At 29.4% G+C, this 17860-nt stretch overlaps 1 pseudogene; it reads left to right on the plus strand.

Moving 5' to 3' along the window:
- The window catches only part of LOC142331042 (tyrosine-protein phosphatase 10D-like), a 170091-nt pseudogene that overhangs the window by 43893 nt on the left and 108338 nt on the right, over positions 1-17860 (plus strand).

A 17860-nucleotide genomic window follows, 5' to 3' on the forward strand; every position in this document is an offset into this window, starting at 1 on the left:
GTTTATTACAGGATGCTTCTTGGGTACGACCAAACAAATATGTGATGCAGTTTCTTTAGGGGCAGATTGGCTCAATTCGGCTTAGTTGATTCCACGTTACGGCCGCAATGTTGCATGCTGGATGATGTCTTTCATGTTTTATACAAATGTTTGCTGTGTAATACGAAGAATACAGAGATGATTTGTCAGTTTGATATCGGGTCGACATTGGACTCTGTGAAAATTGGAAAAACCAGGGCAAAGAATACCATCATTGAAGAATATATGGTATTTCTTGTAAAAGAAAGGATTGCTGAATGTGTGTAAAGGTAGGGTACTGCTTGTTGCTTTGTTATGTCCTTGTTGTAGTATTAAGTGTTCCTGTTTTATATTCTTGTAATGGTATAATTGTTTTTGTAGCTCTTATTTTATTCATACTGGTGTTGTGTATCGTGTATTGAACTCAATCTTGACATAAACAACTGCACCCCAGGGTGTAGTTAATTATCAGCTCAATTAGTCCAGTCTTGTTAAAGACTGTTTGATACGTTTTTTCTTTGTATGGATAACATCAAATGATTAGTAGTACACCAATGTAAATTGGTGGCATCCTGACTGAGACAAGAGCAAGGCTGAGGTTTTAAATGTGACATGAGGTAAAGCCCATCAGGGTTAGATACAGAGGGGTTGCAACTGAAATCATCACATGGCAAGTGTCTTCTCCTATGGAGTCAGGATGTTACTAACTAGTGATTTGGGACAGCAAATTTGGGAATTTAGACAGAATTTGTAGAACCTAGAATCATTAATAATATCAGAAGTTTATATTAAAATGCTGAAGAAGGTACGAAGCTATATTAAAAATAAACAATGAAGGATTCTCATTAAGGGTGTTCTATGAATGATAAAGCACGGACCCAAGTCATGGTGAAAATTGCTAAGAAAATGAGAGATTTTCATCCATTCCTTGCATAACAAAAAAATTTATAAAATAAATAAACCTAATGGATAATTACCAAAAACACTTGATAGAACACATTTAGATTTTTGCATCTAGAGACAGATGAGAAATGTCATATATAAAACAAAAACACATTCTCATGAATTATTGTTTGCATTATGGATGCTGCTGAGAAACTTAGGATAGCCCTGAAGTACTATAAAGAGCTACAAAAGCACTACAGAAGGGTTTTGAATATTTGTTATAAACTGGTAGGTACGATTTACTGTATCGTTTCTAAACTGAATTCTAATTTTTCTAAACTTTGTTTGTTTTATTCTACTTATCTTGCACCTTTATGTTCAGAATTACATTCTCTACAAGTTTTACATGTTTATTACCCATTTAACAAAGTTATTGTAGATCAAACATAATAACGGGTTTTTTACTCTAAATTATTGATTTTCATCCCAGATTTCTTAAAACCTATTGCAGATGTTTTGATGGCTATTTTATTAAATTTTTAAGGTAAAAAACCAATAGAAATCACTAATTCTGCACCTTAATTATTGTCCTATAAATTTTCAGTACGACCTCTTGCACCGGGTTTGCTGAAATCCGAGCGAAATCATTCATTAACCGTTACTTACAAACGAAGCATTTTAGCCTTGTTTGATAAAATATTTTATTTTTTTAATTTCACAAGCAGGATAGGTTATGAAAATCACGGGAAAAGCTTTGATATACACAATCTATATAACGTGATCTCAATTTCTAATTTTTTTCTGTAGTATCCGTGAATCACCGAGGGTATTATTTCTGAAATAATGAGTATTACAAATCATATTGCTACGATTTGAACTTTTAATTCGCGACTACGAAATCAGCTGATTTGCAAAGAACGCGTTCACAACTACCAACCCGGTTGGTATAATCTCAATTTAAAGAAAAAATATATGTAACGATGTATTTAAAATTCTATTACTTTTTAAGTTAACTTTTTAAAACATCAATTTTATACACAATAGCGATTCTACTAAAATAAGGAAATAAATATCTTAGATAGACAAGATTGGTATAGTTTAAAACGTGAAAACTACCGTCAACAATATACTGTAATGACCAACCGTTCTTTTTCTATTAGAGCTAAATAACATATTAATAGTAAAGAAAGGCCGTTTCGATAAATCCAATTATGCTAAACACATTTTATAAAATTAACATAATTACAGCCCGGATAATTTTATTTATATATTAGATTTTCCAACAATTTTGATAACACCAGCAACCTCAAAAAAATTATGTATATTTTTACAACAATAAATTAATAAAGGGACATATAAAATTTGAAGATGATTTTCTATTTAAATTAATAATTATCAAGTTGCCTAACTTGATTATCTAGACCATAGAATGGTCTAGCAACTAGATAATCAAGTTACAAGATGGCTTGTTTTGTTAATAATAGTTTGTTTACGTTTTTAATTTTAATTACAAAAAATTCTATCTCCTGATGATGGTCAAATGACCCAAAACTCTAGTGATATAATATAAACTGTCGGTAAGGTTGATTCTTATAACCAATTATTTAACCTAACTTGCTACTTTATATATAAATATTTTTTCCGGATCCGAACAAATTATAAAATTTGTAAAACGAAATTGTGTTTAAAGTTCATATTAATTATTTAATCAAACACATGAAATGACGGTAAGGTAAATAAATTAATTATGAAATATTACTTCAAAATATTAACAGTAAAGAAATCGCTACTGAAAATCATTTTGAACATATACTAATATCTGTACATGTAAAGTGGACGCAGATAAATCATATAATTGTATTTGCATCAACAGAACAATATTGTTTCTGTAAAACTAAATCTTTTAATTGTAATATAAGCTGACGGGTAACTGATTATACAGTTTACTTTTTCATAAAGTATGCCTTAATAATGATCTGAAAGCACTTTTTTTATCCTAAAAGGTTATGTTTTTAAAAAGCCCACAAATTGGACTTTACACATTATACGAGAAAATATTTAGGCGTAAAAGTAATCGATAATGATTACAAGCTTAGTGTTTTATAAACATGTTTCAGAGTAAAACTGTTCGCTCAATTTTCGTAAACAAAATCAGTTTTATCATCCGACAATAATTTTTCAAATAAAAAACCTAAAGGTTTTGCTTTATGGACAACAAAATTACCATCAATATAATGGGAATTCTGGCCACACAATCTGCAATGTTATGTTTAACCAAGAAGCACAGTGTGACAGTTTTATCCGTACTTTAAGTTACATTGTTACAATCCAGCTGTTTGGTTCCTGTATATGTTAGCAATTGTTCTTCTATCTCTGTATTTGAACCCTAATTTTTTTTTTTTAAATGCTGAACATTTTATTCCAGTCTACGTTATCGAATGCCTTTTCTAGATCTATAAACGCCAAGTATGTCGGTTTTTTTTTCTTTAATCTTCCTTCTACTATTAATCTGAGGCCTAAAATTGCTTCCCTTCTCCCTATACTTTTCCTGAAACCAAATCGGTCTTCTCCTAACACTTCCTCCACTCTCCTCTCAATTCTTCTGTATAGAATTCTAGTTAAGATTTTTGATGCACGACTAGTTAAACTAATTGTTCTGTATTCTTCACATTTATATCCTATAAAATTATAGGAACGTAAAATAGAACTAAAAAAGGAAAACGTTTATTAAGTTTGTCAATCTCTCAGTCATTTGTATCGTTAGAGAAACAATTTAATCACAGCCAGTTTTGCTTCTCATTCTACAATGTTACCTGGCTTTGCAAACACGGCAAATCTATTTCATAAGCTTTCTTAATTTTTTACTTATGTAAAGCAAACAGAAGTCTCTTTTGGCTAGTATTAAAGCAAGTAGCAGGTTCCATTTCCACGTACCGCTTCAAGCCAGTAGGAAAAAACGTTTTGGGTCATATTTCAGCCGGTGGTTAGAGACCAAAGCAATTGATAAATTATGTGAAAAAAACACCAGCTTTTAATCTTACTTTTATTATCAGCGTGAATAATTTGACTGTTTACTCCAGCAGCGTTTAGAATAATGAAATAAATTACAGCGCTTAACGGCTCTGGGTACATCATAGCAGGCATACATTTGATCTAAGTGTCCATTCCAACTTAGTATCATTACATTCCATTTAGTTTTGCTATAAAACAACAATAGTTGTTGTTTTTTCTTCTAGCCCTATTTTTTAACATGTCATCATTATTAGACTGGAGAGTAGATAAACACTTTCCCTTCTGTTATTGTAATTTTAATTGTTATTATATTATTTATAACATAAAATCAAAATTATTTATTTTTCTGAAATAATTATAAAAATCGTATATTAAAATTCAAGTAAATATTAAGTTAAAAAACCTATGATTTAAATAGTGGGAGTCGACCACGACCAGATCCAGAAGAGTCTTGCTAAGTACAATGAACATAACAAGAGTGTGACTAAAGAGCACATGGTTCAAGGCCAACCAATAGTGGAGTTCAGAGCTGTCACCCACATAAATTTTTAAAAAATATAAAATCTCTTAAGATCTCAGATTGTCCACAACTAACAAAGGATAAAAAAGTAAACATACGTATCGGATCGCAGACTAACTTCTTTTGATAGAGGTCTTTTTTATTCAAGAATATAATTTTTTAATACTTTCCAAATGGCACTTTAAGTATCAGTAGTATTAATTTAAAGCTGTCCTAAAAAATTATTTACATTCAAAAAGTGTGTACTCTGTAGATAATTATTTAATGGCAGAATTGCATATTTGTTTTTCTTGTTTTTGCCATTGTAACTTACATATATGATAAAGCTGCCTATTCATTGAATTTTTGCTGAAAATTATGAAAACCACACGGTGCTAAAAAAAATAATTTTTTTTGAGGATGTGTATGTGGGTTGCTTTTCTTAGGTCTTTAAAAAAAACTACATTTTTTCTTATATATTTATATCAATATAGCTTGCTTAGGACTTCTATTATAAGTAGATTAATTAATTCTTATTTAAATAATGATGTGTATGTGTTATGTTGTAGTGTATTGTAAATACTAGCTTTATTTTAGAATTGGTTTTGTTTGGGTGAAATGCTGTGACACCTTCAAGTTGTACTGCACATGCAATTTATTTTTATGTTAACAGTAATGCATCGTTATTTGGATTCCTGTCTTTTTTATTATTTGTTAAGATTACATGTGACTGATATAACCTACTTTAACAAAATTTAGAGAATAAACCTATTTTAGTTTTCCTTGCTCATACGCTTTACAAAAATTAGTAATAGGACAACAAATTAAATAAACCTGTTTCTCTTGTTGTAAAAGCACATTTTTTTAATTAACACTATATTTTAGCAAAAAATTCAAACGATGAAATTTGAAACTAATAGAATTTTATATAACTTTCACAGAATACTTTTTGCACTTTTGAACCGGGTTCATTCCTTCGTTTTTCAGGAACAGTTATTTGTAATTTTTGTTTTTCATAGAGGATTTTAGCGGATAAAAATGTAAGCGTGTAAACTTTAAAACGATTATCTTATAAAACTTGGAAAAACTGTGCTTTTGAAGACAAAAAAAAAATACCTCCCTTAATAGGCACAGTATTGAATCGGTTTAAAGTGGTTGTTAGTCCTCTAAATATTACTTAAAATTTTTATCTTAAACAATTTTTGATATGACCAATCCTTACAGCAAAGGATGATCAAAATGTTGCTTCAGCATGCTGAAAGGGATTTTTTCTACACTATTTTACATTATTTGACAGTTCTTTATTAAGCTAGTCTTTATGGATGGTCAAATCTTTGGAAATAATTTAATATTATATTTTTTGATGTCAATATTTCTTTCTCTCTTTCCTTGTATGATAATCTTGGACAACTTATTTCGTTTTTTAGGCTAAATAATGTTTGTATATAAACAGTTGCACGTATGTACAAACATAAAACTCAATAAATTATATGTTGATACAAACATCTCCTTACATGACAATTTTTTCATGTTTAAAAGATCTTTAATGGCATTTTTAGGAATTTTATAAAGTCTTGTAAATTATTTATACTTTTTGAGATTTCATTAAGAACTCATGTTGAAAATAAGGAAAATTGTGAAAATTCAAAAAAAAATTGGTAAATGCTGTTTTTAAATCCTGTTTTTTGATTATACAATTTTTTAACGCTAATTTCAACTTAACAATTTATTATATGTAATGCTTTAATACAATGTATATGTGGCTATGTCCTCATTGAATATTACATAACCAGAACCACATAAAAGGAGGCGTTGGCATATTTGTAAGTCAAGAGCTGTTGAACATAATAGAGAGTCACAACTCAAAAACCCTTGGTATTGAGCATACCTGTGAGGTTGTACCGTAAAACTAATCGTTAATAAGAGTGGCATTTTCATAGTTGAAATTTACAAATCACAAGGTAACTGAAGGAATCCAAGATGTGATCACAGAAGTTCTTGAAAGCTTGCCTGTATGGAAGAAAAAAATTATTGTGATGGGGATATCAACATGGACTGCCTTGAGCCCAGCTCAAACATCACCAGGCTTGACTTACCACCCACACAAATCACTCTACATAACAGAACTTCTATAGATATGAACTGCACCGATCATTCTATAGCTGAACAGTTAAGTAATTTTTACTTACATCTCAGATTTGCAGGACAAATCCACTCCATAGATATTGGAAGGAATAATATCACCAGGATTACAATCAAGCAAAGAAAATACAATGATAACCTAAGATTGCTTAAATATCTCAAAATCAGGGTTCCAGGGATTGTAGAATTAACGTAAAACAACATATTACAGATAAAAATAACGTAGTGAACTTACATTCTAATTACCAAGATTTATGGTTTCTGTGGGGAAAAGTAAGTGATAATTAAAAACTACTAATTTCTTGTTACTTTAGAGTCAATTACATCGTATTGCAGCAAGAGTTTTGAGACTTGTTGCCAGGTGAATTGTGCTACTTACATTATATGTTACGTGTGATCTGTTGGATATCACATTGATATTGTTGGATATATCACATTGTTGCAGGGGATTTATCATGTAAGTTATTTGTATGTCTGTTATGTTAAGTGATATATCCATAATGGTTGTAGGTGACTTGACTTGAAGTTTAAGTTATTCTTGAAATTGATGTAGCCATTTTCAAGTATAACTAGGGAAAGTGAGGAGTGTAGTTGTTTCCCAATGATTTTTCTGAACCAAATGTGTGATTGCTTAAAAGCATGCCAGGTCTATTAAAATGCAGGCAGTAAGTATTAAGCCATACAAATGACACTTTCATTCTGTTCATTAAGGAACTGACTACAGTGAATATTGTACTCTCAGAGTACAAAATATTGCTAATGGTGCATCTTTTACATCAGGTCGTTTATATATGTCTCGCTTAAAAGAAAAACTGGGATAGATAATATAAAGAAACTAATTAATTACTCCTTTTTATAGCTATTATACTTACTCCTCGCTATATTATATTACTCCTTTTAAGCTGGAAGCTTAAATATAAATTAATCAATGTATTATTTATATATAATATTCAATTTATGAAATAAATTATTGTAATACAAAACTAACTTCCTTGACACAATAACAAAAGAGAAGTTAGCTTCAAAATCAATAAATAGCTAAGGAGGATTTATAGAATTCAAAATTCTTCTAATTTTTATTATTGTTTACCACTTGATTTGACCCATGTGTTTTGCCTATATGTTTGTTTAATTATAACTACAAGGCCAAAAATAAATCTTATATATGATCCTAAGTGGATAAACAGTATTTTCAGTATCGATTTATTTTTATCAAAAATAGTTGTGTTTTAAGATCTGCTACGAAATTGAATGAATGAATTATAGTAGTAAAATTTATTTTATAATTATTGTTACTGTTCTTATATATTGTTTATTAATATTTAAGAAAAAAATTTACAATTTCTTTACGGGCAGTATGTTTGATCAAGTAAGCATGTTCTCAGCTGAGGGGGACAGACACACATACAAATGCCCTTCAGTAGGGTAGAATTAATGGAGAAGAAAGATATTAATCCAAGTAACTTAAATGAAAATTAAACCGAGTAACTTAAATGTTAATTTCATTCAATGTGTAATGATATAAATTCAATAATTTGTGTGATTCTATGTAATTATTTATTGACAGGTTCATGCAGTTGATCCTAGTAATCAAAGAGGTATCGATATATTAGCTGCTTTACTAGCAAATTTCAGAAATGGAAAGACTAATACCTGTTTCTTGGACTCATGAGGAACATGGTCTCCAGGCATGGACTGCTCTATCATATTTATTATATGTAAATAATAATTTATCACGCGCTGCATATTTAGCACAAAAAAGGTAATGGAAACAAATCAACAGTTTATTCATTATTAGCATTTATTTGATATATATGTTTATTTATATATGTTTATTCATTTTAAATATATATGTTTTTTTTATAGATTTATAGATTAGCTTAACCCTATCACTGGTAATGTACTACTTTTGACTGGCAAGCAGTTTTTAAGCAAAAAATAACCTATTGAAACAGTAATAAAATTAGTTTTAATGAACCAGTCAGTTTTAACTCATTTTATGTCATTTCAATCACAAAAATATAGGCTGTAATTAAACATAAAAATCAATTTACTTAGCTTTTGCAACAAAATCAGTAGTAAAGTCACACTCAAATTTCCTTTTTTTTATAACTACAGAAAAAATTCATTTTTATAATCCATAAAAAAGTTTAAATAACTTATAATTATATTATAATTTCCAGGCTATACAAAACACCTTATATCCACATGCGTTAATATAGAAACTTGAAGAAAAAAAAACATAATTAGCATATTTACATAACTATATTTATGTTTGGCCTAATTTATCCTTCATTCCCTATTTATCACGGTCTGTTTCAATGCATCTGTTCTTTTATCATATGTTTTATTTAAAATTATTGTGATGGGGATATCAACATGGACTGCCTTGAGCCCAGCTCAAACATCACCAGGCTTGACTTACCACCCACACAAATCACTCTACATAACAGAACTTCTATAGATATGAACTGCACCGATCATTCTATAGCTGAACAGTTAAGTAATTTCCCAAGCACCTATTTAGGTGGAGATAAATTTATTCAACTTTCCATGACTTTAACCCACCGGGTTGGTCTAGATCTCAAATCTCAGATTTGCAGGACAAATCCACTCCATAGATATTGGAAGGAATAATATCACCAGGATTACAATCAAGCAAAGAAAATACAATGATAACATAAGATTGCTTAAATATCTCTTCAAGAAACAATTGTGGGATAATGTCTACAGTTCATCATGTGTAGAAATTGTTTACAATATCTTCTTTGAAATCTTCACATATAACCTAGATATTGTATACGCTTTAAAAAAAAACTGTTTCTAGAAAATGAAAACCCCTCTTCATTTTTACATGAGGAAATTTCTTGAACTGTATGATTACGAGGATATCTATTTTACCTTACCGCTTGAGAATTATAACATTGTTTTCATTTTTCTCTGCAACACAGTCATCCAATATCAATTTCCATTCTGTGACATCTGGTGGATTAGATTTTTTATTTATTCTTATCGTGTCAGCTAAATGTGTTCTACGATTTAATAGATGTTTAGCAAATTGAACACTTCAGTACCGATTGTTGGTATGTAGAATTTGATCATAACCAAGATAAGATTCCGCTAGTATTAGAATTACTTTTTCAAAACTGTCTTTGACATTTTTTTTTTACTTCAATATACTTTATATTGAAGTAAAATGAAGTAAATCCTTAACACAAAATTTAAAAACTTTTACGCTATAAATATAGCATTTGCTTTTTAAATATTATCTGAAGAAAATTCAACTTAAAAATAGTACCATGCTTTCATTTATAAACACTGATTTCTAGAACTATATCATTCTATAATTTGCTAAAATAGCATCAATCACCTGTTGTACATTATAAAGCCTGTCATCAGCTCGAGCTGTTTTGCATAGTGTAGCATACCAAGTAGTATTCCACACCTATTCTTTCTCATTTACTTTAATGTAGGTGATTAATATAATTCACCATTGCTCCAATAATGAGATGATGAAGAAAAGGAATTTGAATCATCCATGTACATTATAACTGCTTAAAATTTTCATTTCATGAATATTTTTGTTAAATCATATTGTGTAATATTTATTTCACATTCTTTTCCTGCAAAATATATCTATAAAGCTTTCAAAAAATTATAGTGAAGAGTAATTTAGTTAAATTACTATGCATCATAAAAATATACTTTCTTAAAAATTATAAAAAAATTGAAAAAACTACAGTTTGTTTAATAGATTAAAACTTAGTCATTAATCAGAAATATACCTTTAAAAACTCTATTTCGTCTTAAAAAAAGATCTGAATCTCTACTTGCTTTAATGTTGATTTTTGTATGAGCGCAAGACCATATAATTGTTTCAAAGAATCTATAGAATTACATACTTTTTATCCCTCCAACCATTCATAATGATGTACAGTCATTAATGAGGTTTTTCATTTGACAACCTTGACAATCCTATAAATAAGTCATTATATATCATATTCTAGTCTACCAGTAAATGTGTTTTCTTCACTATTTTCAGATGTTAATTTTAAAATTGTTACAGATGTAAGTTTACATATGTTTTGTGGCTGAACTAATTACAAAAAAAGTTAGTTTAAAACCCAAAAAAGAAACGAAGATTGATAAAAATACATTTCCTGTTGAAGCAAAACTTTATTAACATTTATTTGAAATATTGCCAAGCTCCATGTTGGAGTGGTAAATTCTCAGCTTTTCATCTGGAGGTTCTAGGTTCAAATTTCAGTCAGGCATAATAATTTTCATACGCTACAAAATCCAATTTCCACCTCTCATGTACAATTTCAAGCTTATGTGGTGAGTTAATCAAGAAAAAAAAAAAAAAAAATTAATATACTAGAATAATATTATTTCGGATTTTTTAAGAAGCATATTAGTTTTTTTTTTTAAATTGCCTAATATGGATATGTAAACAGTTCGAGTAGTTGGACCTCATGAAAATCGGCATCCCACTGTTGGAATGATCATGATTTGCTCTATGACAGTATGATGTTTTTTTTTGTGAAAATAAGACCATTAATAATAAAGACCATTAATTAAACTATTTCAATTATAAAAATTAAAAACCTAATTTTTGGATATTATTTTTTTAAAAATAATTTCAATTTTATGAAATGAAGTTTTGTCAATAGGAATTCTAATCTGCCATTGACTCGTTGGACAGATGTCCGTGTTTTAAATAAAGACTTCTCGTAGATGTCTGGTTTTGAAAGAAACAGGAACATAAATTGTTAAAAATCACACCTTTCTGTCTTTTTCTGAAAGAAAACAATAATACCCCAGAAAATAGTGCGAAAAATACTATAGCCTTTGATATTCAGCTACTTTTTAAAGATCAAAATTGTTAATTTATTTTTATTACAGTAATAATAGAAATATTTAAATGAATTAATATTTTTTTTTTATTTAATTCATAAAAAATAAATCAGAAATTGACCTCAAACTATTTTTATTATTTAGAAAAACGAAATTGAAATTTTTTAATAATGAACGGGTATTTTATGTTTTTTTCTTAGACAACTGTATATTTCTTACAAGTTAACAAATCTCGAGGTGTATAAAAATTAGGTATCCTTGAAATAAGAAAGTAATAAATCACATTGATTTTGTACCAGGTAAATGTTATTCTGTAATATTTAATATAATCATGCTTATATTGGGTGAGCATTTAAAAATTATTTTAAGAAAATTTAACATTTAATTTCATATGAAACGTGAATTAAATTTAAAAAAAGCTATTAATAAATATTAATTGTACAAATAAATGAGAATGACAGATTTATGAGGATCTAATCCTGAGAAATTTATTTAACATATCAATACATGCTATTAGTTAATTATTAGTTTGTATAGCACTATTATGTGGGCATCATACTGGATTTTTTTTTAAGTAAAAGATTTGCTATTTTGCAGGTGTTAATATATGTATCTACAGGATTGAAATGTGTGTTGCATTCTCTACTTTAGAAAATCTTGCAATGTGTGTGTATATAAAAAAATATATATATACGAGGTGCGACAATAAAGTAATGAGACTGGTGTGAAAAAAAATGTTGCTTACCGTTTTAGTCATGTTTAGTGTTGTCTCCTTCAAAGTATTCCCCTCTGATTGCACACACTTATTCCAGCGCTTCTGCCATTGATTGTAACATTTCTGGAACTCATCTTCTGTAATATCCTCCAAGACCCTCGTCACAGCTTTTTGGACATCTTATGTTGTTTGAAAATGGTGTCCCTTGACCGCCATTTTGACTCTTGGAAATAGAAAAAAGTCGCACGGAGCGATATCTGGTGAATAAGGTGGCTGTGGTAGTACTGAAATTTGTATAAGGTTAAAAATTGTTTACTGACAGAGCAGTATGGAATGGTGCATTATCGTGATGCAGAATACAATTATCAGCAATGTTGGCATGGACACGAAGAACTCGTTTATGAAGTCTTTATAAAATTTCTTTTTAGAAATATCGGTTAACTGTTTGTCCAGGAGGCACCCACTCTTTATGAACAATTCCCTTGGAATCGAAGAAGCACACAAGCATGCATTTCACTTTTGACTTTGACATGCGAGCTTTTTTTGGTCTCTGTAATCCCTTTGAGCACCATTGCGAACTTTGTCGTTTTGTCTCGATCATATTGAAAAAACCAACCTCCATCACCAGTGATAACACGGCTCAACAAATCTGGATCGATTTCCGTTTGCTCTAACAGATCGGCTGCCACATTTTTCCGTGTTTCTCGCTGTTGTGTGAGAATTTTGGGGACCATTTTTACACAAATCTTTCTCATACCAAGATCTTCAGTTAATATTAGACGAACCGTTTCTCGATCGATGTTGAGTTCTTCTGCGATCATTTTCACGGATAATCTTCGATCAGTTCGTACGATTTCACGCACCCCGGTCAAGTTGACATCTGTCCGTGAGGTCGATGGTCGTCCACTGCGGTCTTCATCTTCAACATTCGTTTTGCCTTCACTAAACATTTTATGCCGCCGAAAAACTTGAGCTCTTGACATAACCTCCTCTCCAAAAGCCTTCTGAAGCTTACCGTAAGTTGTCGCGTTTTCATCCAATTTAACGCAAAAAGAAATGGCATACCGTTGCCATTACAACGTTACAATATTTTGCGGTTTCATTTCTGTGACGAGAGACAAACACATGCTCACTTATTACAGCACAACTCATGACTGAGCAGTTGCATCAATCAACCGCTTGGACTAGAAGTAGCTTATAGACCAAGGGCAAAGATGGTGTGCCTACGCAAGCTGCAGGGTTGCCACATCTTGCAAAGAAAAATCAGGCTCATTACTTTATTGTCGCACCTCGTATATATAACCTCATACATTCCCATATCTGTTATAGTTTGTAAGTTTATGCTTTGTGCAAAAACTTTGGTTTACTTTATGATGAATACATTTATTGCATTTCAGGTTTTAAGTGTCTTCGTAGAAACTAGAAATTGTTCATTGCACAATACAGCATATTATAGGCTTTGTAAATAAAAATCCAACAACTTGTTTAATTTTGCCATTAAAAACTAAAATTAATATTTGCTAAATCATACAGATCTGACACATCATGTGAATCCATGTGATCAATTATGAATGTGTTAATGCAAAATTTAATCATATAGTAAAGCAGGTCAGTTTAAATGGATACTCTATAACAATTAATCAATTATCTAGCAGATTGTGCTCTGATATGCACATTCTATAAACAGTAATTCTTGATTTTTTTATAAAAACATCAATAATTTTGTTTATTAATATTTAAAAATTAAAATAAACTCGGAAAATATCTAATAGAATGGCAATGCTATATGAGTTTTATAATTATTATAGCATTTCAAGCTAATTCTGAATTATTTCAAAATTTTTGCAAGACAATATATACTGTCAGTATATTTCAAATGATAAAAAAGTTTGCTAATCAATTTTTATATATTCCAATAAAAAAATTTATTAATTGATGGCCATATAATAATATTTCACCTATAATATTTTTATTTGTACATGAAAAACATTTTTGTTAATACGAAAATATAATTTAAATCTTATTTTATAGATTTGTTAATTTTTTAATATGTATTATTATTATATTATTTAACTGTAAGTAAAAAGAAGTCAATACATGTTATTTTGTTGATATGCAAACATTGTTGTAATTGTATAATAATACTTAGTTAGAAATATATTACTGCTAAACCTGTATACATTTATAATGTATACAAAAATACAAATTATCATGTGTGTGCTATATAAGTTTATATATATTATAGAATTAGAAAGAAATAATAGTTATCGTAGTAAAACCTTAGTATGATTAAAATGAAAAATTTTCAAAAAGTAACGTAGAGTGTCAGTAATATGAAACAAAAAACTTAGATAATGTTAAAATACAAGAAAATTCTTGTATTTTATCACTTTCCAGACATAATAACCCTTACTGCATAACTTTTTTATTTGTGATGAAAAAACTTATATTACACGCAGAATGCATCCTAAATAATAGAAAAATTGTTTAACAAATGTTTCCCCACGTTGCTTTACTTCCATGTCCCAAAAATTGGTTTGGATCTAAGCGGGACATGTATCACAAAAGAGGAGACAGTATGATGTTTGATCCAGTCTCACATCTCTTGGTGGTGCTATAGCAGCTGGACTTTTTTGTTGTTTAGTCGTATCTGTTCTTCAACTTCATTTCGTGTCTGACCTTTTGATGGAGTGATGGGTTCCCCGTACTTGCATAAGGCTACTCCGATTTCTGTGAGAAACTGAGCAAGCCTTAATTTAGTTTTTTCACCTCCTTCCGAACAACCCCTTTTATACAGCAACCAGGAATTTACAATTACCAAGCCTAGTAAACGGTAAAACAAACTAAAATACCATGTTTTGCTTCTTAAACTATTCCTATACCTATCGTGCTGTTTGATAAGTCAACTTCTCCCATATGTTTATTGTATATAGTAACTATTTGGGGACATTCGACATTAATTGTTTTGCGTTCTTCTATCATACTTTTTTACTGATGTTTTAGGTTCTTCTACAAATTTTGAGGCCAAGATAACACTTCTGTTATCTTTTCCTACTGCTGATATCTCTACTACTTCAATTGAAGTAGTGCACTTTTCAGAGTACCCACAAGGCATTTTGCTCATATACTTTTCATTACAAAGTTTAATGCCGAGAAATCGATTTCTGCAAAAGGTACTCGGACCATGAATCTGCCTCTTTTCCAGTTCCACAAGAAGAGGAAGAGTTATGTAATAATTATCAAAATATAGCTTATAGTGATAGTTCTCGAAATCATTCGAGAATCTTACAATTATATTTGCACTCGGTCCTAAGTCTCATTCTACTTTGTTTGCAAAGCCCCTTATTCCAGCAAGAATGAATATTTTGTATCCCCATCTATGTGGCTTTGCAGGCATAAACTGTTTTAGAAAACAGTTTTCACAGTTCATCATCACTATTTAATGATATTGCCAAAGGTATGTTTACCATGGCAGTAATGTCATCTGGCAGAAATTTAATATTTTATAACAAAGCTGTTCAAGAAATATAATAAATGAAATTTATAAAATTCAAAAAGCAAAGATTATGAATAAATTTCAGAATGACAGCAGAAAACATGCTGTAAATGTAAATATAAATGCATACAGTTTTGTAAGCGATCAAACATAACCTCAACTAAAATTCAAGTATGTACTACACAGTGGATCTTATGAGATACAAATACTTTTTCAGAAAATATTTGGTGATAAACTAAAATAATTATGAAAACAAATGGTTCACATTAATTTTAAGAACATATCAAATATTACCTATATTTTTTAATATGTTGGCTGGCCTAGTGTATAGGAAGTAGTTCTGGTGCCACAGTGCACAAGGGAAAACCTGTCTGTCAGACCATAACAAATTATAACTGTTTTTAATTTTTAAAGCATGTTTTTATATGTATATATAGTTAAAATTTAATACTAACCTCAAATAAAAAAAAGTGAGTGCACTAGTGCTACTCCTCGCCTCATAATGATGCACATATCATTTATGTGTTGTCAGTATCATTGGCATTACTCTCCCAATTAATATCTTCTAATTAAATTAAATTCATTGTTAATGTGTTAATGTTAATGTACATATACGTTTTCTAAGTAATCAAAAATAATAAAATTACAGTACAAAATTAGCACTAGTCCTTTTATTCCAAAATCTGAATTTACTGTCAGTGATGTTTAGTAAAGTACGGTAAGCACATAAACTTTTTACATTCATTATTACACATTGTAGATATAAGTTTTACATTTGTGCTATAGTTCATCCCCAAACATTTGCAGTATCTACATACCAATGCGCATATCGTCATTAAATTTTCCAATTTTGTTGATTTCTTACTGAAATGGCTTCTAACATATGCTTCTTGACATCCTGTTCATTTGGAATATTTTGTTCAGCAACGGCTTTCCATATTTATCTTAGTCGACTATGTTGAGCATCTGTAAAACTAGCTGCTCCCTGATTGTCATAATCTGAATTTTACTGTTACGAAAATGGTTATAAATAAATGGTTAGAAAAAGGTTCTCCTTGTTCTCATACTAATTCAGTAGCCATTGGCAGATGTCAAGAGACAAGCATCATTTCTTTGGTTCCTTGAGAGAAGGAGCAGAACCCAACAAGTTGACACTTAGCTGTACCCAAGCTCATCATGAATGATTTTTTTGCATACTGCCATAATGATCTCAAGTTAAGCAGCAATTTCATCAGTGATGAAGCAATTGTCAGTCATCAAATGGTAACAAATTGCAACAATGTTCTCGTTTGTCAGACACCTTCTTGATGATGGCACTCATTTTCAATCTTCTCTCATCTTTCAGAGAATGTTTTATCCCATAAAAAACACATAGTTTCTGACTATGTGTAATTAAGTGTTATTTTTTACTCAAATTGGAAGTATGTGTGATTATTGAGGATTAAAAAAAGTAATTTCACTGTTATCATTAATAAAAATTAAAAGTTTTTAAGGTTTTCTTTAAAGTTTATTTTCAAATCAGGTCACACTTTTTTATCATATTTAGATATTTATCATTCAGATTACTGATACTCTACCGCAAAATGTTATACTCATATGTATGAATTGCTATTTTTGTGAATTGTTAATTTTTTATTGTAATTCAAATTAGAGAATATTTACTAATCTGATATTTTATAATTAAAGGAACAAGTGACAATTTGAAAAAATAAAAAGAAATTAACAAAATATTATTTTAAATGTTAATGCAACAGTTATATCTTTTTTTATTTTTTCATTATCTCAACTTTTATAGATATGGTCTATTTCACCTTGTTCATGTAGTTAATTTTTAAATGCATTGTGTTTCTTTTTCCTGAACTGTTAATAAAGTCTAGGAATCACGATCAAGACTATTAAGTATATATTTTTCTAAATTTTTCAGTCGTGAATTTCAATCTACTAAGGAATGAATATTGAATTAATAAAGATTTTGACAAATTTAAACAAAAATTTATTTTGGAAATAAATAAAGTACCAATTTAATACTTATTTTAAAATGTTAATATATTTGTAATTTATTAGAAATATATATTTCATATTTAAATATGGTACTTATGAAGTATATTATTTAATTCTGGCACTGTATGTTATTGGATATAATTAATATATATACATACAGACTGCCATATTTAAAACCAGCTCAAAATTGATATATAAAACCTGCAAAAATGTTAGTGGATGTTTAATTGAGCAT

This window comes from Lycorma delicatula, chromosome 10 (assembly GCF_047948215.1).
Source record: "Lycorma delicatula isolate Av1 chromosome 10, ASM4794821v1, whole genome shotgun sequence".
Lineage (NCBI taxonomy): Eukaryota > Metazoa > Arthropoda > Insecta > Hemiptera > Fulgoridae > Lycorma > Lycorma delicatula.